Raw genomic sequence first — 27597 nt, forward strand, 5'->3', positions numbered from 1 at the left:
CCCTTGCAGCTGTCCCAGACTGATGTTGAGGCAGAAGCGGATGCCCAGAGAGAGGCGGTGACTCAGACAAGGTCACACAGTGGCAGCGGTGGGATTGGCATTCTGGAAACAGCCTCTGACCTGTATAATTTTCCTTCATCGTGGGTATGGGACTCCAGGCCCGTCCACAGTGCTGCTGGACCGCTGCTCTCTGCCGGGTTATCTTGACCTGCCCACGTGGGACTTACCCTCTTTCCAGACTTCCTGCGACCTCTGTGCTTGGAATGCAGAAATGCAGCAATGCAGCGTGACTCCTGCAGTGGAGCTGTGGTTCTGATGGCCCCAGGGGCTTCCATACCCCCAGCCAGGATAAGCCTTTCAGAAACTGATACACTGATTGCAGTCTAATAGAATGGGCTCCCCAGAGGCCCCACCCCACCCTGCTGGATGCCTCCCTGAAGAACAAATAGCCTCCTAATTCCTCTGCTCCTCCCTGCCTCACATTCCAGCCTTGAGGCCCAAATCCTGGGTGGAGGGCAGGAAGATCCCTCTTCTAGGAGAAGGAACCCGGTTGATCAACAAGATTGATTCATTCATTTATCCTGTCAGGCCCAGAGCCTGGGCTTCTTACTACTGGGGATTGGCCTGGCATTTTGAATTATTCTGTTACCTGGTGGCAGAAAAGGAAAAGCCATAATTGTTTCTATGTATTAGGAACATGGAAAAGCGTACAAAGCATAATGGATCAGAATGAGGACTTCTATTGGCTCAGTGGAGGTTTGAGCCCTGCCTCTGCCTTGGGAGGTCTCGGATCTCCTGGGGGAGGTTACCCTCTTGAGTCTATTTTTTCATCTGTAAAATCGGAAAGTAAATAGTACCTACTAGATACATTGTTGTGAAGATTGAATGAGATTTTGTGCTTGAAGAGCTTCCCCCAGAGCCAGCATGTAGTAGGTGCTCAATATGCGCTGGTTATTACTATCCAGCCAGCCTGTGAGCCCCACATATGCTGGAAGGGGGGGTGGCTGTCTGGCATATGGGCTGGGGTGGTCAGTAAACACATGATGAATGAATGAGGGTGTTCAGTACTTCCATTTTGAAAAACCTTTCTAAGTGGTGTTTCATTTTTTAAATTCCTAGTTTTGGAGTCTTGGGATCCATGCTTAAGCCCCGTCTCTGCAAAATGACATTAATTGCTGCCCTCGTTTTGGGCCTTGATTTTTCTCAGCTGTGGGCTCATGTTAGTGAACATGTTAGTCCCTCCGACTGTACACCAGCCTCCTTTCTGAGCACTCTGCGTTTACATTTAATCTATCTGTGCAGGCCTCACAAGAGTCTCTGTGGTCTCTCTTAATTTCAGGTTCACCATTGGGAAAACTGAGACAGTAAGTGACATTTCAAGGTCACCGTGAATAAGTCGTAGGGCCAGAGCTAAGACTTGAAGCCAAGCAGCTTAATTTTAGGATCTTTGTGTCTTAACTGATATGCTTTCCTGCCTTGAACTTATCTCTACTTCAAGGGGTGCAGGTAGTTGGTTGATGTTCAATGTGGAAGAACTTAGGGGCACTTGAGAGAAGTTTATATCAGTGGCACCCACTGCCCAGCTCTCAGGAGCACAGGGTGGGCCGGGGCAGCTGACATGGGGGCAGGGGTGGGATCAGAACCCAAATGTCCCTTTGTCCTTGTACCACAGATCATCTTTCCCATCTGGCAGCTCCAAGGATCACCCACATTCTTTTGTTCTTTGGGAATGTCAGTGGATGGAGTTTGGTTCTAAGGGTTTGGCCAAGCATTGGGAGCTTAGAACCCTTTGCCTTTTTCAGAGATGATTGTGGGTGGTAGTTCCCTTGGATTTTGCCCCAGTGCTCCCAGTTCAACCTGTTTGGGGATGAATCCCAGTGTAGACAATAAATGCAGGTTTGAGGCCAGTTACCCACCCCCCCCTGCAGACCTGATTCACGCTGGGACTTAATCAGTGAGAGTGGATTAGTGGCAGGCCGGCTCCTTCCATTTGTTCTAGTAGCTCATGGGGCTCAGGGCACACACCTCCCTCCTGGCAAGAAACTGAGAGCTGCCACGTTGTTCCCCCTTCCCCCCAAATCGACAATGTGGTTTTCATTGTGGGAGTAACAAATGATGCTTTTTAAGGATATCTCCCAGCTGTTGAGTGGTTTAAACTTCCAGATAATCCTTTGCAGAGGAAGCAGAGAAGGGTGCATGATTGGATCTCTTTAAAAGTTGATGCAAAAATTTCAGTACACACCCCCCCCCCCCCCCCCAGGGGCAGTGTAGTATTTCCTTCTAGGGAAAGGGGCACCCATTTGCTCGATTGGCCTGGGTGAAGCATTTAACAAGTTGTAAGTGAAGACAAATGACCTGGATTTGTAGGCAGGAGGCCTGAGGCATGGTTCATACTGGCTGTGTGACTCTGGCCTGGAACAGATGACCTCTCTAACCCACAGTTTCTGAAGCTTTCAGCTGGGGACACTTTTTAAGAACTACAGGAAGCATTGTCGGGTATAAGACAAAAAATTCTGTGCAAATGTTAGCTCTTACAATCAAAGGTTGTATTGTACCTGACAGAAAGGAGACAAAGTCTGTCCCGACCTTTGGGGGTGGGGTGAGGTGGGGGGCCCCTGAGAGGCCCAGAGAAGTTGGGCTTTTTAAGCTATAGCTGGATCTGTGCTGTCCGGTGTGGTGGTTAGTATGGGGCTGTTGAGAACTTGAAAGGTAGAAAAAGTCTGGGTTGAAATGTGCTAGAAGTATAAAATGTCCACTGGATTTCCAAGTCTTAGTACAAAAAAAGAGAATGTAAAATATCTTTAATAGTTATTCGTGTTGATGATGCGTTGAAATGATAAGATTTAGATAGTAATTTAAATAAAATACATATGGGAATGAATTTCACTTGTTTCTTATTATTTTTAATGTGGCTGCTAGAAAATTTTATTTTAGTTTTTTTAGAAAGATTTTATTTATTCATGATAGAGAGAGAGAGAGAGAGAGAGAGGCAGAGACACAGGCAGAGGGTTCTCCCTCAGGCTGCATGCAGGGAACCCCACGTGGGACTCGATCCTGGGACTCCAGCATCACGCCCTGGGCCAAAGGCAGGCGCTAAACCGCTGAGCCACCCAGGAATCCCTAGAAAAATTTAAATCATATATGTGTCTGGCATCGTATTTTTGTTGGACACTGCCGAGCTAGACTGTGATAAGAACAGTGGGCTTCAGAGTTGTGTAGTGTGGCCTGGGCCAACTGCGGTGTGGTACCTAGCAAAGAGACCAGCTCCTGGAGATTCTCCAGGAAGAGCCAAGGTAGAATTTGGGGCCAAAGAGCGACTTGATGGGACTTGGGCATTAGACTGCTCCAGCTGCTCAGAGGAGGTGATATTGGACAGTGGGCATGGAGCCTGTGGGCAGAGACCAAGAGAAGGAAGTGTACTATCTCGAAAGCCCACGTAGTGTGCCTTTTTTGTTAAGTGTCTTTACATTCCAGGTGGCATTTATAATATGATCCCATGTGTGTCATCCCTTCCCAGTTCATCTGCAAGAGAGAGATATTTGGGGCGGTGTGCATCTAAAAATGCCTTCAGCTTGTGGGGATTTGGGTTATTGTGCCAGGTAGTTGGGGGAGCTCATTATCAGGCTATTGGCCTGCCCCAGGAATAGCTGCTTCATACAGATGCAGAGCTCTTTGACCACATTCAAGCAGGAAAGAGGGATGGGAGCATTTAGGCAGGAAGCTCCTGCTCATAGTATGTTTGAACTCAGAGTTAAACACCTTTTTAAAATAATTTTTTTAAAAGATTTTATTTGAGGGAGACAGTATGCATGAGTGGGGAGGTAGGGGCAGAGGGAGAGGGAGAGGTGAACTCCTAACTGAGCAGGGATCCCAGGACTCTGGGATCATGACCTGGGCTGAAGGCAGACACTTAACTGACTGAGCCACCCAGGCACCCCAAGAGTTTTTTTTTTTTTTTTTTTTTAAGATTTATTTATTCATGAGAGACAGAGAGAGAGAGGCAGAGACACAGGCAGAGGGAGAAGCAAGCTCCATGCAGGGAGCCCGACGTGGGACTCCATCCTGGGTCTCCAGGATTACACCCTGGGCCGAAGGCAGGCGCCAAACCGCTGAGCCACCCAGTGATGCCCAAGAGTTGGGTTTTTAATCAAAATATTACATGCATGTATTTAAAGTCAAGTGGGAAAGGCTGATGTGGAAAAGGACAGAATCCCTGTTCTCCTGTCTTCTTGTCTGCCCTTAGTCCTTTTCCTAAGTGAATGGAGTGAATGGGGGTGGGGGGGTGGGTCAGTATCTCTAAATAATAGGGTTAAATTGCCTATCTCCACCACCTCCCACCCTCCCCACCCCCTACTTAGACCTTCTTTCCTCAGCCTCCCTGCTATCCCATGACTCACACGTGCTGAGCCTGTGATATCAGCAGGCCTTGCCCTTCCTTCTTCCACCTTCCTTCTTCTGACCTCTCTATTTCTTGTTAGCGAGGCAAGTAACATTCATATTCTCTCCCACATCCATAATTAAGACTTCTGTGTGTTATCCACAGGATTAATTCTAAAAGTTGAAACATTGGTAAACAGCGTTTATGAGATTATGCTCTAAATGATGTTCCCTGCACGTCCAAGCTGTGGATGCTGATCACGTGTCCTTTCTGGACGGCTCTCTGTTTGTCCTGGGATTTCTAGTCGCCCCTTCCTCTTTGAACTATGTAGCTTTTTATCCTGAAAGTAGCTGCTTTTTGGACTCCGCTCCATCAGACCCTAGTTCTTAGATCACTCACCTGGGGACGCCCCTGTTCCCCAGTGGACCTGCTGTGGTGTAGATTGTTCTTGGGGCTTCCCTTCTCTGGTCTCCATGGTCCTGGGCCTGAGCCACTTTTTACTCAGTCTCTTTCTAAATCCATTGCCTTATTTTGCAGGATCGTGTAGCTTGTTGGAAGCATACTCTGGAAACGAATTAAATTCTTCTCGGTCTCATATTACACCTGTTGCTCACTTGATCCAGGAACATGGGTCATAATTTCTTTCAAATAATGCTTATTTTTATTGTCCCTGTGGAAAACTTGGGAAACGTTCAGAGCATAAACGAAGAAAATAGTGTTAACGTCTTTCTCGGCATATCCTTTCTTTTTTCTTTGCTTATCATTATTATTTTTTAATTTGAGTCACCTAATATCAATAATCTCATTGGATTTTGCTCTGAATGTAGTGGAAGTATTTCCACATGGAGTTAAAAGCTGGCTTTTAAGTATGATTTTTAATGCAACATAATGTTGTAATATCCCATCAATGATAATTTTGTCATTTTCCCAATTTTGTCTGTGATTTTGAGTATTAAGAATATATTTTGTGTTTGTCTCTCATAACTCGTGCTGAGATGACTGTCTGTGCATGCATATGCAGACTGATAAACCTGTTTCTATCTTTCAGATTAGCCTTAGGTAAATTTTTGGTTGTAGAATGACCAAGTCAAAGGTTCTAGAGTTTTTTAAGGCTCTTGATGCATTTTGTAAAGTGTCTTCCCCATTTGGTTTTGCCAGATTTGCAGCCACAAGATTCTGTCACACATTTGCCCTGCATGGAGTTGCTTTCATGTTCAGTTGAGTTTCTGAGGCCAGGTTGATGTGGGTCTTTGGTGTTTGTCCCTGTTTCTCACGATGACTTGGGATTTCATTTATACACCACACTGGGGATAAATATCTGTGTCATATGGCTTGCAGTTCTTCCCTGTTACATTGTGTCACCCAATATGATGAACATCAGAGAAATGCATTTGCATCCTAGTGACCTTCCACTTACCAGCTATGTGACCTCAGGCAGGTTGCTTGCTTCTGGGACCTTGGTTTCCTTTCCTATAAAATGGGGAGAATGAGACCAGGCCTTAGCTCCTTAGGTGTTTAGGAAGGTTGGACGAGTAGGTGCCTATGACTTGCTTGGCCAGGAGCCTGGTCCTGGGGAGCGCTCAGCAAAGGTCAGCTGTTTAGCACTAGTACGCTCCAGCAGACCCGACACGTCCCCAGAGTGGAGTCAAATCAATGTGCAGGATAGCTTCTCAAGCTGCTTGCCTCTGGATTTTGGCAGGTAGGTCCATACTTTGGACTCTTCAAAGTCAGAAGGGACCTATCAGAGCTTGTCATTTGACAGATGACAAAATCAGGCTCCAGATGGTGAGTAGTTCTTTCGGAATTCTCTCATTGTTCGCATTTGCGTGTCAAGGAAATAACACACGTGTGCACGTGTGCGTGCACGCACGCGCACACACACACACGCACACGACTAGCTCTGGAAGGGTGCACAAACAAGACTGTATTAGTGGCTGCTGCACAGGGGGCCCACAGGGCCTTCTGGAAGCAGGAGGGAAGCTCAGCATTGATTCTGGGACTCTATTCTATTGGAAATCTTTACCATCTGGATGTAGTTGTTCTTCAATCAATCAATAAAAAGCAAGTTCTTAAAAATCCACCAGGTAGTAAAGGGCCTTTGAATGCCATCATGCTTGCCTCCTGTTGCTCTAGGAGTATTCAGAAATCTGTTTGTTTCATAGCTGTTCACCTGAACCCACGTACCCGAGCCCCAGACTGGAGGGCTTTCTTCTAGTCCCGCAGACTGCTACCCCCTCGCTGGCCTTCCTTCCTGCCTTCCAGAGTCTGCCAAGCCGCGTCCTGAGCCTTAGACACCCATCCTTGTGTGCCATCCTCTGGGGTGGTCTGTGTGGGGGAGCCCTGGGCCTGGGGTTGGAGGCCTTGGCCTCCTCCCACCCAGCCCCCTTCCAGCCCAGGTGCCTCCCAGCTGCTGAAAGAAGAATCACTGCAGCCTGTTCCCTATCCTCCTGTGAACCAAGCCTCGTTCCAAGAATTTCAGGGCCGCTCTGCTTGTATGGCAAGGCTGAGCTTCTCCCCCAGGCCCCATGTGTGGAGTTGGCAGCTCCCCGGAAAAATTTCTGCTCCCCCCCTTTTTTATTTTGGCACGAAGGGTGGATTTCCTGCCTCACCCCAGACTGTGCATCTCAGGGGTCATTTGAGTTGAGTCCTGAAGGAGCATCTTGCTCTGTAGTCTCGGGGCGTGGGGGGTGGGGGAAGGAGCAGAGGCCTGAAACCCCTCTTCCACCCTCCCAGACACCTTTGATCTTCACCCTGCCCTGAAGCCCCCCATCTCCCCCAGGACATTGTCATGGCTCCCGGATGTTAGTGCTGAGTTAGCCCTCTTTGGAGGTCTCTTTCAACGGTGAACGATTTTTTTTCTACCCAGTGACCAATTTAGGACACCTGAAGGTGTTCATAGGCCCGCTTTTTGCGTACCCGTGCAAAATGAAAATAGCCATAGTGATCCCACGGTGGGGGTTGGTGTATCTTCTCACTGCTGGGACTGGGTGTTAAGAGGAGCCCGTGCTTTCTGGCCATTAAACCCCTGGGCACATTTCAGGAGAGCAGAGCCAACTTTCTCCCCTTTTCATTCGGAAAGTAGACCTCGGGCCGGAGAGGCGTCTTACCGTTTCTAGTTCCTTCTTGTACACATGAGGGAAACTGAGTCCCAGAGCGGCTGTGCCATTTCCGAGGGAGAGACCGTAAGGTTCTGGGCAGGTGAGACGTTATTTTTGGTGACAGGAGCAACCACCACAACAACCATAAGGATAACCAGAGTAAGGAGTGGCAACAGCAGCCCCAGAGTGTGGGCCTTTGATTTTAGGCCCGGATGATGAAGCCTGGTGGCTTCTCTCCTGAGCGCAGGCAGCACCAGCCCTGTGGTGTTTGTATTGCTCCTTGGCCAAGGATGGGTTTTGAAATTTAAATGATAAAGCAAACAAGCCCTGTTTTCATTGAAGCTTTAGAAAACTTGCGGGAAACCTCGCCTGGGTCTTGGGAGCCAAGATAGGCCAAGTTTCCCTTTCAACGTGGGCAGAGAGGGACATTGAGGACGGTCCATCCGTAGAGAGTGAATGACCGCATTCATCTTGATTAAGCCCAGCGAATTAACGAAAGGATGATGTATGTTCTAGCAAACTCACCCTTTTATGTATGTGCTTGTGGCCAATTTGTCTTTGCTGGAAATGGAAAGCTGACAAGATGGGCTATTTTTTCCTGTTAAAAATAATTACACGCCAGATGCCGTTCCAAGTTCTGCGCCTCAACCAGTTAAAGATTTTTGAATCTTTTGCCCAGAATGCCTCTTCAGAAGGTAAGCTTGTTAGCATCTGAGCCAAGTATAATAATAATGATTCAGGTCAGGAACTACAAAGGAATCTGTGATGAGCAAAAAAAAAAAAAAAAAAAAAAAAAAAAATTATTGCATATAATGGAATCTTTTAAATATATACAGAGAGGAGATGGGGTGGTCTTTGCAACAAAAATTTGTGTTATAGTCGTGGGGTTAAGCCTCCACCCGCCTTGGAGTTTGTTCTTAGAAGCAGTTCATAGCCAGTTCCTCACTCCCTGGTAACCAGAGCTTCCCAGAAACCCTGATAGAACAGCTGCCAGAGGGCTTTAAAGGAGCAGGTCTTCAGGTATTGCTTCCAAGGCTCTTTTTTTCCCCCCTTTGCCTGCATTGCCAAAAGAGGTTGGCTCTCAGCTCCGTGTGAAGAACCTGTTTTCTGGAGTCTAAGTTTGGATCTCAGCTCTGCCACTTACTTACTAGCTGTGTGAACCTCAGCAAGGGTCATCTCTTTTCCCACCTGTAGAGTGAGAACCAGAATTCTATCTTGGCAGGGTTGGGGCACGGACTGGAGAAAATATTTGTGAGGTGCTGCATTGGTCTCCTAGGGCTGCTGTAACCAGTTAACCACAAACAAGGTGGGTTATGACAGCAGATATTTATCCTCCCATGGTTTTGGAGGCTAGAAATCCAAAATCAAGGTGCCAGCAGGCCACGCTCTCATGAAAGGCTCTGAGGAAGAACCTTTTCTTGTCCCTTTTCTAGCATCTGGACTGGTGGGTGCTGGAAATTCATGGCATTCCCTGCCTTGTGTGGTACCATGATTCCAGTTCTGGCTTTCATGGTCCTGTGGCCTGCCCCTGCCCACCCCCCCACCCCGTGTGTGTGTGTGTGTGTGTGTGTGTGTATGTGTGTGTGTGTGTTTCTGCATGCCTCTTTATAAGGACACCAGTTAGTGGAGGAGGTAAGGCCAATCCCAACCTGGTGTGACATCATCTTAGCAAATGACTCTACAAAGACCCTATTTCCAAATAAGATCATGTTCTGAGGTCCTGGGGACACATGAATCTTGGGGAGACATTTTCAGCCCAGGAGACACGCCTAACATATTACTGCAGATATATCCAGGCAGATGACAGCATTTGGTATTTTTATGATTGTCACATATCAGAGGTAAGGATAGATATTTCTCAAATAAGAGGGGAGCAAGCCTGGTTATTTGAGGAACAGAAGGAGGGCCAGATGGCAGAAGCTGAGTGAGGGGGGTGGCTGGACCGACGGGTGGAGGGGTGGCCGTGGAGCTGGGGAAGCCGTATTGCTTTATTCCACACAAGAGCACTGGTCAGCTGGTCGGTTGGTGGCCAAGCAAGTGGACAGAAGAGGGTGCCTTCTAGATTCTGATCCCTTGTTTGTTCTCTTGCCACTGTGGGCTTTGGTCTCTGCCTTGCTGTGTCAACCCTGGGTGACGAGTGTCACTTGGGTTGAGAGGAATGAGAAGGTAAAATGCTTCCGAGTCTGAGAGCAAGTCTGAGCCCAAGGCCTGTGGAGTGAATTGTTTTTATGGCCTCTGTGCATGTGAGTCTTGGCTCTTGTTACCTGCTGGTCGCACCAAATCCCCTGGGCCCTGCTGAGCCCCAGGGAGTCCTGGGGCCGGTACTGCAAGGGTTGTTGAGGGATTCTGGTCAGATTCCATAGGGCAGTTTTGGTCAATAAGCAGGCATTCCATAATCCTCTCTGCTTTCGGACAATCCTGCCTGCCCGAGGACTCAGAGGGATTGCCTGCATTCTTGTCCTGAAACTGGAATGCAGTGCAGTGACAGTGGCCCCAGGGGAGTGTGAGCCTCTGGCCATCCTGCTCCCTGCTGCAGCCCCACCCACCGGGAACTGCCAGTGCCCTTCTGCTTGCTGGGCCTGGTCCCCTCTCACAGTCTCTAGCCTGGCCTGGGCTGGCCCCAGCTGGGGTAACTGGATGTCAGTGCCACCCATGGATGGAGCATATTCTAGAAGCTGTCTTGGATCCGGGATCACGTAGTTGCTAGGGCAGCAAGGGTTAGGGTTCAATCCACCCAGCCCCGGAGGGATACAAAGACACTCCCTGGGGGGCTGCACCCGTGTGTTGTCAATATTATTGGTCATTTAGTCCAGTGCTTCTCAGACACGAGTGGCCTTCAGAACCGTGTGGCGGGCTTGTTAAACTCCAGATGGCTGGGCCCCACACCTGGGGGATCAGAGTGAGGCTTGAGAATTGGGTCTCTAACAAGCTCACAGGTGGCACCCAGGTGGAAGGAACCTCTGTCTCATTCTGAGTACCAGAGTCTAGTCCAGTCTCCCTCCAGTGTCCCCTCCTCTCTGCTTCTGTGTCCATGTCGCCCTTACCTTTCACTGCCCGTAGGCAGTATCTGCCTCCCTGGGGCCCTGCTTCCACTGTGACCCTTACCCAGAACCAGAAGAGCCCTGTCACATGGCCTGGGTAGGCCCTCCCCAGACTCCCCAGACCAACTCCCCACTCCTACGAGGGCCTGCCTGCCTCCCAGCCTCTTCTGGGTGCCCCCCAACCCAGCACACTGGGCTTTGTTAGTTCCCTTTCACCCTACTCTGCGTGCCACAGGACCTTTGTGTGCTTGCTGGTCCCTCCTCCTCCTAGAACATTCCTCCCCCAGCTCTTTGCAGGGCTGGCTTCTGCTCATCCCAACTCTGGTCACCTCCTCAGACCGCCCCTTCTGATAGACCTGTGCTCCCCAACCTCTGTTATTCTCAGCCACGGAGTGCTGCTGACTTCTGCTGTGTTGTCAATCATAGTCTGGAAAAAAATATTTTTTTTTTTTTTTTTTTAGCTCTTGAGTCTTTTTTTTTTTTTTTGCACCCCAATTATGTATTAGTTTTTATTTTTTTATTTTTTTTAATAAATTTATTTTTTATTGGTGTTCAATTTACCAACATACAGAATAACACGCAGTGGAAAAAAATATTTCTTTGATGTATTTCACTTCTGGGTTTTGGTATGGCTCCTCCACGAGAGAATGGGAGCTGTGACTTTGTCCTTGTTCTCTGGGCTGTTGGACACTTTGTGAATGAAAAGTGAGTGAGTCTGAGCAAGGCCGAACCACATAGATGGGACTTCTGACTGATTTCATTGTGGAGGAAAGTGGAATATCCCTGTTGGAGCTGACCAGAGCTCCGTAGTTCCGGAGGCTGGATATGATGGTAATATTGCTAACTGCCAGTAATGAAATAATAACTTATGGAGCTCTTGCTTTATGTGCATTAAGTCTCCATCTTACAGAGGAGGTGACCTCTTACTCCAGAGAGGTTAAGAGACTGCAAACAATGATCAGGGTCTGGATTTGAACCCGGGCCCCCACATCATCAAGCTGAACTCCTGCACTACGTTGAGAGAGGAGGCATTGTGGGGAAGGTCCCCTCACTTGCTCCCTTTCACAGAGTCCTCCATGTGGATGGGCAGTGGTCTTGGGTGGTTCTAGTTAGGATTAGTCTTCATTGGCCCGTCTCACACCAGAGAATGTGGACTCAAGTCCATGGGCCAGAAGCCAGGCCTCCTGAGGTGAGTTATTTGACCAGAGCTCGTTGGAGTCTTGTTCCATTTCACAGCTGACAGAGGCGGCCATCTGGTGCTCACAGAAGGGCCATGGATGGACAGGCTATGAGGATGGGCACTTGGTGGCTGGTTGGGGCCACCAGGTGGGGACAGAAGAGGCTGGAGGCCCGAGCCTTGCTGGCAAAGGACCATGGGCTTTGAGCAACACCTCTCCACCTTGGAAGAATAAAAAAACGGTTCGAGTGGACCTCAGCTGCCACATTCTGTCATTGAAACATAGATTATTTTGAATACTGGAGATTAAGGGGACATTGAGAAACTTCCACGTGGCTTCGTGAACCGTGGCTCTTGGAAAACAGACTTTTGAAAAATTCTTTTGATGTATTGTTTTTAGGAGGCTGTGAATAACTTTAATGCATGTTATTTCTGCATAATTTCCTTGGGGTTTCTGTGTCATTTGTTGTGTTTTATTGAAGAGGAAAAGAGAGCTGATACTGATTGAGCCCCTCCCGAGTGTGGACAGAATCCTGTTCCCTTAACTTTCGTCAGTCTGTGACCCAGTGATCCTACGGAGGCGGGGCAGGGGTGGTGGTGGAGGGGGTGTCCCTTCTTTACATGTGCCGGAGGCCTCGGGGAGGGGCCTGCTTGCCCACAGCCGGGACTGAGACGTCCCAGCATTCAAAACCTCCGGGCTGCCAGATGTGATGGGTCTGCGGACTGCTTCCTTGACTTCATTTGCTCTTTGGGTGGAGTCACGGAGATCAGATGTAATTCGAAAGGGGTGCGACCGTTCGTGAATGTAAAAAATATGTACGTGCATACGACCCGTATATAATTACATACACTGTCACAGTTTGCATGGAGAGTAAGGGTGGTCGTCTGCAAAGCAGTTGTCCTGGGAGGCGGTAGACGGATGCCAACTATGTGGCCTGTGCTCAGCAAGTGTTGGGAACAATGTAGCCTGAAGACGTGTCAACTGGAAGACTGTTGAGGAATTAAGGCAAGTGACGCAGGTCACACCACAGGGAGGCAGAAACAAGGTCTGACTCCAATGATAGTAATAATAACAGCTTCTGTTAGTGAGCACTCATTACCTACCAGGCACTGTTCTAGGCACTTTCTTCCGCCGATTAGCTGATTTCATCTTCCTAACAGCTCAATGTTCCAAATGCTGTTAGCACTATTCCCGTTTTTCAGACAAAAAAGCTGAGGCACAGAGAGGTTGATTAACCTGGCCCACAGTCACCCAGGTAACAAAAGGCGGAGCTGGGATTTGAACCCAAGCAATGAGGCTCCACCAGCAAGGGGCTTACCTGCTTGGTTAATAGACCAAAGATGGGCCTGTTTTTCTTGAAGGTCTTATAAACAGGCTCTGAAGGTCAAGTGCAAAGAAGGGTTTGTTCATTTATTTAAGGAACATTCCTGAGTGTCTTGATGGTTTGTCCGACACTGTGCTGGGTGAGGGGGTTAGAAAGAAAAGAAAAAGAGATCATGGGCAGCATCTCTGTGCAATATCCCCTCCCCTCCCGTGCAAGGGGATGCTTTCCTCCTCCTTGAGGTGGGGCCAGACCATGTGATGTGCTCCAGCCAATGACATGTGAGCAGAAGTGTGTGGCTTCCAGGTGGCAGCATTAAGAGCCATGCATCCGGCAGGCAGGCGGTTGCAGATGTCCGCTGCTCTGGCGTCCTGGCCTCAGGATGAGGAGAACCTTACTGAGCGGAGCCCCCAGTGGCCCTGGGATGGACGAGCGTGTAGTGCAAGTCAGACCTTACCCTGGAACCTTGAGGCCACTGTGACCTTGGCTTGACGCAGTCCATTTCCTCTCTCAGAAATCACAGTCAAGTGAGGCGCTCCTTGCATGTTTTTATAGTGGGACCACAATTGGGACAAATGTTTAACTTCCTGAAGTGATGGCATTTATTTAAAACCACATGCACGTGCACACGCCTCGCTCGCCACCTTCACGTCCTACTCAGATTCCCTCCATCGTCATGCCCCCTCTGGACATAGTTGGGTGACACCTCCCAGTAGGGAAAAGTCATCTTTCCCTTAAAAGGCCAGTTTCTCAAACTCGTGAACTATCTGCCCAAAAGATTACAGAAATAGGTCCTTGGGAGTGACTAAATATATTTAGTGTTTTTCTAGCTTGGAACTTGATTCCCCCACTCCACCCCACATATGCATGCCATTAAAAATAATGCATTGGAAACTCACCCCAGCATTTACCCTTCAGAGACATAATGACAGCTTCCATTTTTTTCTGTGTCTTTTTGCTTTGTGCCAGGCCTTCCGCAGGCAGAGTATTGAATTTTCAAGGTAATCCTGGGAAAATTAAAGATGGTTCTCCCCGTTTTAAGGGTGAGGAAACTGAGTCCTCAGAGATGGGAAGTACCTTGCCTAAAGGTCATGCAGCTGGTGAGTGGCTTAGCAGGGATTTGAAACCATCATGCCTGATTCTAGTCCTCCTGTCAGGGCTCTGGTAGTCATTCAAAACCAGCACAAGGCCCAGAGGATTCTAAGCACCCACTTCAAATCAGATGGACACCCAGGCTCCCTGCAAGTCCTGCCGAGGTTGGCAGACATCTGAATTCCATTGGCTGGTGCTGATGGTCTGTGGGAGTAGTTTTGCGTATTCAGACCCCAGGAGGGATTTTACAGTCAGGCAGGCTGGAGTAGTTGTGGACAGCTAGCTGATTTACAAGGACATTCAGGGTCCTGAGTCCAAAGGCAGGGTCTAGGGTCTGTCTGAGCAGGCCAAAAGTGGAAGGTGCATTTTTTTTTTAAGATTTGTTTATTTATTTGACAGAGATAGGTAGATAGATTGTAGATAGATGATAGATAGAGAGCATCAAGTAGGTAGAGCTGCAGGCAGAGGGAGAGATAGCAGAGCAGACTCCCCACTGAGTAGAGAGCCCGATGCAGGGCTCAATCCCAGGACCCTGAGATCATGGCCCGGGCCGAAGGCAGACGCTCAACTGACTGAGCCACCCGGGTGCCCCAGACGATGTATTTTTGCGTGTGGGGACTGGTGTGTTGTTGTGTTGGCCAGCATCTAGAGCCCCAGCACCTAGGGCTGAACCTGGCATGCAGCACACACCCTGTAAATACGTGTTGATCCTCCGATGGTCGTAGCTAATGAGCTTTGCCTTATACTTGTCTGTTAACAAATTCATTCAGCAGGTATTCAACACTCCTGTGGCTCTGCTATAGGCGCTGGGGAACATAAGAGCAAGCAAGACCAAGCTCCTGCTCTGAATGGAGCTTACATCTAGAGGGGGAAGGAATTAGAGTATATTAGGAAGTAATCTGCTAGGAGAAAAATAAAGCCAAGAGAGAGGGCTTATGGGGGCAGGTGTTCAGAGACATGGATGCAGATGACCTGGGAAAGCGGCTGCAGGGAGAGAGCAGATAGAGAGCGCTGGAAACACCCAGATCAGTCTTGAGGTGGTTGGATAAGTCAAGGTCCCAGTGGCTCCACCAAGGAGGGTTTAATGAGGGGGCTGTAGACAGGGCTATAGGAGGCATCACGCAGGTCCAGCCCTGGACGGTGGGGAGAGATTAGTATTGCCAGAGCTAAGTTGGAGGGACCGACCTCTCAGCAGACCACAGGCTGCAGTGTGGAGGGTTCCAGCCCCTGCTGCATGAAGGGTGTCCCACAGTGCCCAAACTTTCCCTTCTTCCGCCCTCTGACCCCTTGCTCGTGCCTCCCCTTGACTGAACTCAGCTAATAGCCACGTGCATCTGGGTGTTGTTGATGGCCCTGGGCATTCACTCCTTGGGTGCAGGGTTGAGTGCACAAGGGCAGACCCTGGATTGGAGTCGGGGGAGAGGACCACAGGACAGTAACCCGGGGGGTGAGGAGGTTCTGTGGCTGGAGGGGAGCGAGCAGATGAGGGGAGGATAGGGCGGAGGTCAGGGAGGCAAGGAGTCCACGCCGCATGGGGCTTTGGGGCTGTATTTGCAGAGAGGTGGGAAGGCAGCAGGGGGTTGGAGCAGATGCATTTAGTATCACTGATGCTGCCATGAGGATAACATTCTCTCTACCGTGCGTGTGGACAGGGGCCCCTTAGGATGAGAGCCAGGACCCCAGAACCAAACCCCGGGGGAGGAAAAGCTTCCCCCCCACCTCCCCTGGATGAGGCATTTGCCTGGTCTACGTGCTGCGTGCCTGCCAGCCCATAAACCACAGGAAAGACAAAGGAGCAGTGAGTCTCAAAAGAGGATATTCTGGAACTCTTGATAATCAGATCCCATTGTAAAGTCACGCTTTGAGTTACAGCGTTGTAATCTTTGTTCCAGTGGAAAACTTTTACAGACTGTCCCCGGCGAGCCCTGAATCCTGTTTGGTTCTCAGAAGGCCTTAAAATAGTGTGGAATGCTGGGAGACGGGCCCTGAGGGGGCAGAGGTCATGCTCACTGCGCTGGCCACACCTTGCGGGGGACAGCCCTGGCCGCGGGGCCTTTCTCCTAGTGGGGCGTTGCAGGGCAGGGCAGGGCACACGAAGGATTTTTGGTGTGCTTGAGTTCCCCCAAAGAGGCTTGTGTGGCGGGAGGCATCAACTGGCACTTCAGGCCACACTGCGCTGGGTCCCCCATGCTGAGCTGGTTCTCGAAGGATGCCCGGGGGCGGGACGGCGCACCCGGGGGTCCTGGGTCCATCTCAGGTGGGATCATGAGTAAGTAGAGAGGCCTAGGGCTCCAACTGCTTCTGGTTCTGTCCCCTTCTACCCCTGCCACCGAGCAGACCAGGACCCCTCTGCTGCCTGGAACCCTTCCCCAGAGCTTGCTCTGGAAATGGATGGTTTGGGGCAATATGTTTGAGCCTTAGTCTCCATCCCAGGAAAATGGGGACAATAAACATCAGAGGGCTGTTGGGAACGTTCCTGGCACATAGTGCAGGCTCTGTAAATTCCCTTCCAGGTCAGAATTCAATCTTTATCTGACTCTCACTGCCTAGGAGGAGAGGAAGGCCCATACTACCGGCCCCATTTGATAGGCTTTCAGGTGTCTGATGTGGGATCTACTTGGAATCCTGGGTTTGGCCTCTCACCCTGTGTCACTCTGTATAATTTCATGCCCTATCATCTTTTTTTTCTTTTTTTTTTTTTTTAAGATTTTATTGATTTATTTGAGAGATAGCAAGGAAAGCACAAGGTGGTGGGATGGGGGAGTGTATGGAGAGGGAGAAGTAGACCCCCCACCAAGCAGGGAGCCCGATTTGGGGCTCAATTCCAGCACCCCAGGATCATAACCTGAGCCGAAGATAGACGCTCAACCGACTGAGTCACCCAGGTGCCCCTTTCCATTTTAGATGTTTAAGACAAAGACTGGAATACGGTTTTGCCTTTTGATGGGACTCTGCACTGTATTTGTTAATGCTCCACTCTGGGGCAGCAATTCTGGAGTCTTTATGAACAGGCTTTGTCTCTCAGGCACAGAGTGTTGCTTCCGGGCCCAGCCCCAGCCCCTCTGAAGGTCATCTGTTCCCTCCTTTCAGAGAGGGCCAGACTTGGCATGTAGGCACGGGTGTGCACGAGCCATCTCTTTTGCTTTGGAAACGACCTGGTTTGTTCCCTAAGCTAAAAATCTTAGAACACGGACATCTTGATCCAGCCTGGTCACTATAGAAGGTCACGGAACTCCCCCAATCTTCTCTGGATACCAGGAGAAGTTGGAGGAGGTGACATCCAGTGATCTGCCCAGTTCCAGACCTTCTAGGACTCACATGGCGGAGAGCAGGTGTCCCAGGGCGAGAGGACCATGTCGGAATCCTCTCTCTGGAACCTTCTGTGATAGGCCCCAGCAGGTCCCCTCTCCTCAGGGTGAGAGCCCAGCTTCCTGTGCAGAAGCAACAGATGGGACCCTGTGAGGACAGAAGAGGTGGGGAAATTGGAAGGAGTTTGTCACGGGCCAGATGTTTATAAATCAAACACTTTGTGAGCAGCACTTGCTTTTTTATAAGAAGTTGGAATCCCTTGTCTTCTTGGGCAGACTAGATGTGCTCACATGGTACTTGGTACAGATTCCCTGAGAGAAGCCCCTTTCTTTCCAAAGCATGGCCTCAAAGGACTCTGCTTCTGAAGCTGCTAAATCCTGGGCAGGGGATTCTTGATACGCCTCATCGTTCCTTTGGGGAGCCTCCTGGTTTCTGAATTATTGATGCACGTCTACATTATTAAAAGGCTCTATTTGCATTAGTTAGCTGAATTTGGTGCCCTTGTGAGTGGGAAAGCTGCTTGGGGAGGGCAGTCCTGATGCAGCCTCATGAAAAGTCTGAAATAGTAAGTGTGAAGCCCTCGGCAGAGCTGAGGCTATCATTATTCAAGTGTACTTTTTGGTACCCATGCTGCACACACAGCTCATTTCTCCCCCTTTCCCTTGCCCATGAGGCCTTCCGAACACAGCTCTCTTCCTCCCATGTTTCTACAAGCCACACAACACTCCTGCAACCTGTAATCCTCTTCGGTTCTTAGAGGTGTTACTCAGGTGCCACTTCCCCCAGGAAGTCCTCCCTGACTTCCAGGTTTAGGACAGGCTGCCTATGTTATTAACCCATGAACAGAGCTCTTCTCATGCATTAGCATCAGCATGTCTGTCTCATCCACTAGACTGAACTTCTCAGGGATGAACCTCTGTGCATGGGACAGTGCCTGCAACCTACCTAGCACGTACTCAGTGCGGGAGAAGGTTTCTTAAAGGAGATGGAATTGGAGTTGAGCCCTTTGGAGGGATGATGAGAGCAGGGGAGACAGTGTGTGTGTTGCAAGTAAGGTCTCTGGAGGCTGAAGCAAAGGTGCTTCATTATGGATCCTGATCTGGTTCCTTCCTTAGAGCTGATGGTCAGAGGGAGGGCTGGTGGACCTTACCTAAGCTTGGAGAGGGTGTTAGGCTGGCTTGCTGATGCACTCATAGCCTGAGTGGGGAGTGGTTTTGGGTCATCAGGGAGGAGGACTCCCAGGGCTTTTGAGCTGGTATTCATTCCCCAAAAATACTAAGATTGTGTCTTTGCTGCTATGGCTGGGTTGGAGGGGAGAGAATGAAGACGGGATGGGAGGAGGCTTAGAAGCCCTTGAGCGCCCAAGCCAGGTGCCAGGTGCATGCTGGAGGGAGAAGAAACGGATGGACAAAGATCTTATGGAGTATAGAAATTTAAGAGCACCAGCCCTTGACCCTAAGCATATATATATATATATATATATATTTATATAGCTGACTCAACACCCTTTCTACTCACAGGATGAGGTTATGCAAGTGATATGACCCAGTGCACTCTAGAAGCTGCCAGGGACATAAATAATTCATAACATATGCAAATGAGCTGCCCAGGGTATCTCTGGTCTTGGGGAGAATTCTTAGCCGACCTGAGATATTTACAGAACAGAGTGTTCGTTTCCCAATCCGCAGCCTCCAGGCCTGGCGCAGATTTATGCGTGAGAGCAATTTCCAAAGTGGATGTTTCTCTGGCACCCGTGGTTTTCTCCCTTGAACAAAACTCGTAGAAAGGTCACTCCTGTTTATTGAAACTTCACCTCTCTACTCAACTTGAGTTTCTGAGAGCCTTGCTGCCCCCAGGGGCCCAGGCAGGGCTGCTCTGGTGCCTGTGGACCTTGGGGCCCCAGGGGTGGTCCTTTATCAGAGATGCCCAGGAGACTCACCCAGCGGGGAGCTCTTTCCAAGTGCACACCCCGGACTCCACTCAGGACTGGGGAACGTGCATTGTTAAGGTTCTTCAGGTGATGATGGTGTTAAGCTACTGAGCTAAATGGTCTAAAAACAGAGTACCTGGTCTCGAAAGGCCAGCAGAATGTAAAGAAAGAAAACGAGGTTGGGCCGTTCACCTCCACTTGCACTCTAAGAGCCAGCTCTGTGGCTTGGTTGGCGTTCATGCTGCCTTTGGTCCTGCCCACAGGTTCTTCAGGTCTCCTAGAGTCTCCTCTTGCATAAGGCTTCTTCCTGGCAAGGTCCTTCTTTCCTTTCTGCACGCCTCTGCAAGTAACACGTACATAATTCTTGGAGGTCTCGGCTGAGCCCCACCTTCCCTCCGGCCCTCGCCACAACCGAGCCCTGGTTCTTACCCCAGCATGCGTGCTGCTGGCTCCCTGGTCACAGCTGGAGCCCAGGCCATGTGTGTCCACGTAGCACCCACGAGTGCTGGTCACAGTTAAGGGGACAGTTGGTATGTGTGAGACACATAGCTCTTCGGGATGAAGACAGTTTCTGGAGGAGGGAGTCTTGAATGGCACTTACCCAGAAGATCTCCTCAATCATAGAAAGCAAAATGGATACCCAAAATACCACTTTCCCCTCTTAAAATCCTATAACACACAAGGCGATGATGTGCTCTGTTGTTGACAGAACCAGGAAGAAATGCACATTACTCGAGAGAATGCAAGATCTCGCATTGAGATACAGTGGTCCCCGCTTATCTGCTGGGGACACATTCTAAGATCCCCAGTGGATGCCTGAAACCTTAGTGCCAAACCTTTGTAGACTTTTTTTTTTTTTTCTCCTACACATACTTACCTGTGATACAGTTTAACTTATAAATTAGGTACAGCTTGAGATTAACAGCAGTAAGTAGTAACACAGTGGAACGGTTATGGTAATAATACTGTAATAAGAGCCATGTGAATGGGATCTCTCTCTCTCTCAGAACATCGCGTTGCCCAGAACTCATCATTCTCCTTGCGACGATGTGGGATGATAAGACGCCTGTGTGTTGAGATGGAGTGAGGGCAACAGTGCAGGCATTCTGACATAGTGTGAGGCTACTTGACCTTGCGACGGTCCGTCAGCAGCAGGATCCTCTGCTTCTGGACCTCGGTTGACAGTGGGTCCCTGAAGCCCTGGGAGGCGAGGCCGTGAATAGGAGGACGACCGTATTTGCCCAGGAGATCCACCTAGAGATGTTGATGTGAAAGGAGCCATGCTCAGGAGTCTTCGTGTTTCTTCTGTAACAGCTTTAGAGTAGCAAGAGATAGAGCAGCTCAGATATGCATGAATTGGAGGCCGTTGCAGTAAATGATGGCTGGTCGTACAGTGGACTGGATGTGGGAAAGAGTAAAGAATGGCTTTGGACAGGACGTGGGCAGATCTTCGGGTATGTTGTTGCAAAAAAAACCCCCCAAAAAACCAAAAAAAAAACAACCAAAGTGCAGAATAGTGAGGACAGCTAGCCACCTTTTGTGGAAGAAGTGTATGTGTGCAGAAGGGATGTGTAAGGATTTATATGTGCCCAAATTCTGTAAGGATACAGAAACCAGCCTGCAGGTGGCAGGCAGTCTGGGCGTGTGGAGGAAGGGGTATGGGGTCGGGGGGACTTTCGATTATGTATCTTTGGGTGTTATTTGGATTTTGAACCATGTCGAATGTATTACCTATTTTTTTTAATTTTTATTTATTTATGATAGTTACATAGAGAGAGAGAGAGAGAGAGAGAGAGAGGCAGAGACACAGGCAGAGGGAGAAGCAGGCTCCATGCACCGGGAGCCCGGACGTGGGATTCGATCCCGGGTCTCCAGGATCACACCCTGGGCCAAAGGCAGGCGCCAAACCGCTGCGCCACCCAGGGATCCCTGTATTACCTATTATACATTTAATTAAAAAAATCCATGACCTTCTGGTGGTTAGGCTGGGATTGTCGGTTTGGGGGAGGAGAACCACAATGGCAGAGTGCCATTTCTTATCACATCGTTAGCATCAACAAGCCTTCTACCAATCCCAGTGGAGGGACATTTACAAAATACTTTGATCAGTAAGTACTCCTCAAAACTGGCAAGATCACCGAGAACAAGGAAAATCTGAGAAACTGCCACAGGCCAAGGAGAGCCTAAGGAGACATGAGGACTCAGTGTAATGTGAGATCCTGGGTGAGCTCCTGGAACAGAAGGGGGACATTAGGAAAAGACTCCGAAAATCTGAATCGTGTTAGACTTCAGCTCATAATAATATGTCAATATTGGTTTCTTATTTGGTAAGAAATCCTCATATTAAAGGATAAGAGTAGGGGAAACGGGGAGCAGAATATACGGGAACTTTCTGTACTAACAATTTCTCTGTAAAATCTTAAACTATTCTAAAAATTTGTTTGTTTAAAAGTAAGTGGTGGAGGAGCACCTGGGTGGCTCAGTCAGTTAAGCAAGCATCTGCCTTCAGCTCAGGTCATGATCCCAGGGTCCTGGGATTAAGCCCCATGTGTTGGGCTCCCTGCGCAGGGAGGAGTCTGCTTCTCCCTCTGCTCCTCTCCTTGCTCATGCTCTCTCTCTCTCAAATGTATAAATAAAATCTTAAAAGTAAGTCACTGGCTGGCTCAGTTGGTAGAGCATGTGACTGGTGATCTCAGGGTCTCGAGCCCCACATTGGGCATAGAGATTATTTAATAAAAAATTAAAAGAAGTGGGAAAAAATTTATGGCCTCATTTGATTGTCTCAATAGCCTATGAGTTACTTCTGTCTACAGATGAGAGGCCTGAGGGTCAGAGAGGTTAGAGCTGTGCCCAGGTGCCCGCAGCTGGTACATGGTAGGACCCCACATGTGGCACAGCCCACAGGCAGGGGTGGTGCTGCACAGGCGTGGGAAGGATCTCTGGGATGTTGCTGGGCGCAAGAAATGGAGTGAAGTCCTAGCTCCATTTGTGTGGACGTGGGCTTTGAGGCGCTGGGATTGGAGACACAGCTGGAGGACAGAAGCCAGGGCACACCCCCCCCCCCCCCCCCCCCCCGCAGATTCTGAGTTGCCAAGAAAGGGATGGCAAATGGTCTCATTCCTGGGCCGATCCTGATTGGCTGCGGAGAGCTGCCCTGGCTCAGCAGGAAGCATGTGTGATCTTTTATGAGGTTGTCAAGGACAAGGGAAGGGGGATGGAGAACAGACATCGGTAACTGCTGAGCCCGGGGCGGGGGGTGTGGTGGGGGGGTGGGACACCCTGGAGGGGTTCCTCCTGGCCCAGTAGGGCCAGTGCTGCAGCCAGACTACTTTCTGTTCCTTTCCTTAGACCTCCTCAGGGTCTCTGTGTGGTGCGGTCAGGGTGGTTTGAGGATGGAGCCGGGCTAAGCCAGGGGTGGGAAATCTTCTGGGTTCCTCCTAGGCTTGAATCCTTTGAGTCTCTGAGGGTAAAAGAACCTGCAGCCTGGCCACCTTTCGGAACAAGGTGTTCCCCAGGAGGTGGAAAGACTGGTTTTCAATCAGATTAAAGGTAGGATCCTGTGGAAGTTCTTGGGGCCCTATCCCAGGGCTCCGTTGTCATCATCCCCAAGAGGTATCTGTTGTCACACTCCTGGCTGGCTGGCAAGGTAAAAGGGGGTGGAAGAAGAACCAGGGACACTGGAAAATAAGAAAGGAGTAAGACTCTGTGTGCTTGTGTGTGCCTTCGCGTGGGTGCTTGTGTGTGTGTGCGCACGCGTGTATGTGGGAGTGTGGGCAAGAGGCTCTCGTGGCTGTGCGCAGGCTGTTGGGGACTAGAAACTTCTTTAAGGGGCAGTGAGGCAAAGGTGAGCCTCTCTTGTAGGCAGCTGCTGGTCAGACATCCAGTTTACAAAATAGGTCATTGAGGAGCAGCTCTTTGGCATTCACAAGGAACCTTTACTTTGTAAAAGATTTTTGTAAAAGATTTTGTAAGATTGTAAAAGATTTTTGATCTCTGGTTTCCCTGATACAGTGTTTGAGGCTTGACCTGGAACGCAGGCAGGCCACACGTACCTGTTGGGGCACACCTCTGTGCTTTTGTTGATGATGTCTTATTCCTGGCCAGGGACCCTAGAAAAGATATCTAGGGGTGCCTGGGCGGGCTTAGTCAGGAGAGCATACGACTCTTGATTTTGCGATTGTAAGTTTGAGCCCCGCAGTGGGTACAGAGATTACGTAAAAATAAAACCCCAAAAGAAAAAGAAAAAGAAAAAAAAGGATACCTGGTAATAAAAATAGCCGATTCATATAGATTACCAAGCACTGTGACTTGGCTCATAACCCGCGCAGCAATCATGGGGACCGGTGCAGAGTAGCCTTTGCAGATGTTAAGAATGGTCACTTTGCTTGATCTTTGCTGGAGCCCACGGCAGTTTTCAGAGGAGTGTCTGCACATGGGATTGAGCAGTGTAGGACTGGTATATGAATGTTTGTCCTTTAGTTCTTGGGCAGACTCAGTGATGGGTCAGAGTCCCTTTGTCTTAAGAAAACACTGTTACAGAAAAAATTCTAAACATTTTATTTTGAAACAAGACTACAGAAGGAATAAAAAAACAAAACAAAACTGAGGTAGGTGAGTGGAGAATCTCTCCTAAATTTTATTTTTATTTTTATTTATTTATTTATTTTAAATAAAGGGAATTTTTTTTAAAAGATTTTATTTATTTATTCATGAGAAACACAGAGGAGAGAGAGAGAGAGAGGCAGAGACACAGGCAGAGGGAGAAGCAAGCTCCTCGCAGGGAGCCCGATGCGGGACTCGATCCTGGATCCCGGGACCACAACCTGAGCTGAAGGCAGATAATCAACTGCTGAGCCACCCAGGCATCCCTCTCTCCTAAATTTTAAATATAAAACTTTTACTGGGGGGGTGAATAGGGTGTCGCGAATAACTTACTAACTTTTTAGGAGATTTTATTTGGCGGGGGGAGAGCATGTCTGTGAGCATGGGGAGGGGGTAGGCAGAGGGAGAAAGAGAAACTCCAGCAGACTCCTGGCTGAGCGTGTGGTCCCGATGCAGGGTTTGATCTCAAGACCCTGAGCTGAAACCTCAGGTCGGATGCCCAACCTGGGCCTTCCAGGCGCCCCTGACTTATTTTTCCATAGTAACCTCTTCTGTAAAGTGTTGGTCTAGGAGATACATTTGGGGGTGAATCTCCTTTCCTGGTGGTTTTTTTCTTTGGGACTCACTGTAGTTTTGTGGGAAGACAGGGCCATGTCTTTCGGCTACTCCTGAGTTCCTAATCTGAAATCCGTCCCACGCCGAGAGACCTGGTTACTTAACCTGAGAGGACATCCTCGTGGTCCTCATCTGCCCTCATCTGCCCGCTGCCGGTGATAGTATGCACCTTGCAGGCTTCTGGTCAGAAGGAAGATCCTTGGCCCAGGCACGTGATTGGTGTGCAGTCCCTGGGGCTCTAATCAGGAGCAGAGGGATTTCCTGGATGTGGCACTTTCGCCTCCAGTGGAGGGACGCAGGCCAGGTGTGGGGTGAGAGTCTCGGGACTCAGTAGCAGGAGTTGCTCAGTCTCAGCCTTTTGGCGAGTGAATTTGGAGCAAGGGTCTGGAGTCACAGGCGAGACTTGATTCACTAGGAGGGAGGTTAGGAGGCTCCCACCAGGTAAGCAGACCCTGGTTCTCCATGCAGAGGTGAGACTGGGATGAGGGGTCCCGTGAGCTCCTCATGTTCTGCCCCTGTTTTTCAGTGCGACTGGCTTCAGGGGAGGGACTGATTGTTTCTCTGGCCCAGTCTCTCAGGCTGTGACATGGTCTCTGCTCCTGCACTGAGGTTGGTGAAGTCACTTAGGTGAAGGCTCCTCCAGATTTCCTGGTGCTTAGAGCTCACTCTGCGCCTGACAAGGACGACCCGGAACCAGGCTGCCTGTGGGCCAACTCTTTGTGATTTGGGGTAACTGTACCTCCCAGGCTCAGAGGCACTGGGGAAGCTGCCTTGATCTCTGGTTTTAGGCTTCTTGGGGCTGAGTCGTAGCCGCAGGAATTGCCTTGATGAATTGTGTTGACTTTGTGTAGAGTCCCAAGTGAAGCAGCAGTATCTGCAGCTGGAACTGAGCAGGTCTGCAGGAACTAGGCAACTGGGAGGAGTCATGGAACCACGTGGTGCTGACTCTGTGGTCCGCTGCAAGGGGCTGTGAGCCCAGTGGGATGTTTGTGTGACACCTGGGCACGTCATCTAAATTAGGCTCAGCACATTCCCCCCTGCTTGGAAGCTTTGGAGCAAGAGGCAGTGAGGTGTATGATGGTTAGTGCACGGACCCTGGCGCTAGCCTGCCTCGGTTCGTATCTTGCTGTGTGATCTTCAGTATGACATTAATCTCTCTGGTCCTCAGCTTTCTCATCTGTGACATAACAGGATGTCTCCTAAAAGGGTTGGGGTTTTAAATGAATTAACAAAGGTAAAGTAGACAGTATGGTGCCTGAGGGTTAAGGGAGATAAAGCCCTTGGCACAAACTAAGGGCTCAATAAGTGTGAGCTGCTGTTGTCGGACCTTTATTCCTATTAGTGGAGCCTTGCCCTTCCCTTCTTTCTTCCCATCCCCATAGCAGGCTGGTGCCAGCCCTGTTCACAGCTCTTCCCACAGGGAACCTGGCTGCTCCCCTGTGGCAGTGGGACCTCCTGAGGGCAGAGCCCCTGGGTCTGGTCCTTTCTGTTTCCATAGCGTCTAGTGCAGTGTCCAGCTAGCTGCGTGGAAGAGGTGCGTAGTAGACAGCAACTGAGTGTGACTTTGGCAGCTTAGGGTTGCTGGGAAAACACAGGGTTCTCTCTCATGCTGTCTAGACTTCAGATTAGAAAGAGTGGGTGGCACAAGGTTATGAGCATCGACCATGCACAAGACCTTACGTAGGTCAGAGCCGAGAAGTGGATGTGGTGCATGGGCAGCAGGTCCTCCAGAACCTGGGCTCCGGGTGAGGAGGCAAGATACAATCTCTGGCAGCATCAATAGCAATAGAAACCCAGAGCAAGAGTGAAAGTGTGAGTAGGTGAGTCAGTGCCCCAGAAGGAGGCCAGGCAGGGGAAAGTGAAGGGCTGCCCTCAGGGTTCCTGGAGGGCTTCTTGGAAGAGGTGGCTGGTGAGTGACAGGAATTTTGAGAGGGGAAGTGGAGCAAGGGGTGGGGGTGGAGTGGGGGTGTTGGTTGGGGTGGAGGCGGAGTTGTGCTGGTAGAGGCTCAGGTTTTCTTAAGGGTGCTGCCTGCTGCTAGGGGCAGAGGCTTTCTGTAGGCGCGCTGTGTGACCTCAAATGCTGGGGAAGCAGTTGTGGCTGAACTCTGTAAAAGTGCATTGGGCGGGGGAAGGGAAGAAGGGAGGGAGAGATTGTGGAGGAGGAGGAGGGGAGGAGGAAGAGAGGGATCCAGGGAGGGAGGGAGGGCGCCCGATGCTATTCAAACCTCTGAATGCTACCTAGAATCATCTACCCCACTGATTGTCACCGTCTCTCAGGGGCATGCTCCAGTGCTGCCCTTCATGGTCCTGCAAGCCTGTCATTTCTCTGCCTGGCTCTTGTCTGCCCAGCCCCACAGCCAGTGTGCCGGCATCCTGGCATCCCAGCCATTTCCTGCCCCGCGCTGCCCACCCTCCATCCTGGTCACCCTGTGCAGGCATGACCTCACCCCGCGGCCAGGAAGCCGGGCTCCTGTGCCCGCCTGTTTACCCTGGCATTGGGACAGGTGGATCACGTGCCGCCCCGGGATGCCAGCCTCGTGAGTCGACAGCAGTGGGCACAGGCGGGTGGGAGGAGAGGGCATTCCTCTGGGCTGACTCGCACCCCGCTGGGCTGGCACGGGACCCCTGCTTTGGAGGCAGCTCCGGGGCGCTGGGCCGGCCCAGCTCTGCACTGGGGTGCTGAGTCACTGCCCGGCAGTGTGGCCTCTGAGTCACGGGGGCAGCAACCCTGTCCGCAACAGCAAGTCCTTTGTGGGACCCTCCTGGGCCAAATGGGTGTTTGACCCTCTCTGCCTTTGGCCACCCTCAAGGTCTCTTGCATCCTGATCCCTTTACAGACCCCGCCCCCGTCAGCTGTGCTCCTTTGAGATCCAGAATCCAAGAGCTTGACTCAAGTCAGCAGCTGAGTTACGGGAAAGGGCAAGCCGTGGGCAGATGAAGCAAGCTCGGGCGGGAGCAGACCGGCGAGATCCGGCGAGATCGGGGCGATCGATGGGTGGCGGGTCTCACGCCCTGGCAGGCTCGGGAGGTGCA

At 50.2% G+C, this 27597-nt stretch overlaps 1 long non-coding RNA gene across 15 annotated transcripts in view; it reads left to right on the forward strand.

Moving 5' to 3' along the window:
• Positions 1-27597, forward strand: part of LOC112662462 (uncharacterized) — a 180755-nt gene that overhangs the window by 18096 nt on the left and 135062 nt on the right. Inside the window, exon 1 of one of the 15 annotated variants that reach the window (XR_004803222.2) lies at positions 22520-22578. The exons of the other annotated variants lie outside the window; for them this stretch is intronic. This is a non-coding gene — a long non-coding RNA (uncharacterized LOC112662462). Of the gene's footprint in view, positions 1-22519; positions 22579-27597 lie in introns of those variants that run through there. 15 annotated transcript variants of the gene reach the window in all.

Source organism: Canis lupus, chromosome 13 (genome assembly GCF_003254725.2).
Source record: "Canis lupus dingo isolate Sandy chromosome 13, ASM325472v2, whole genome shotgun sequence".
In the NCBI taxonomy this organism is placed as follows: domain Eukaryota; kingdom Metazoa; phylum Chordata; class Mammalia; order Carnivora; family Canidae; genus Canis; species Canis lupus.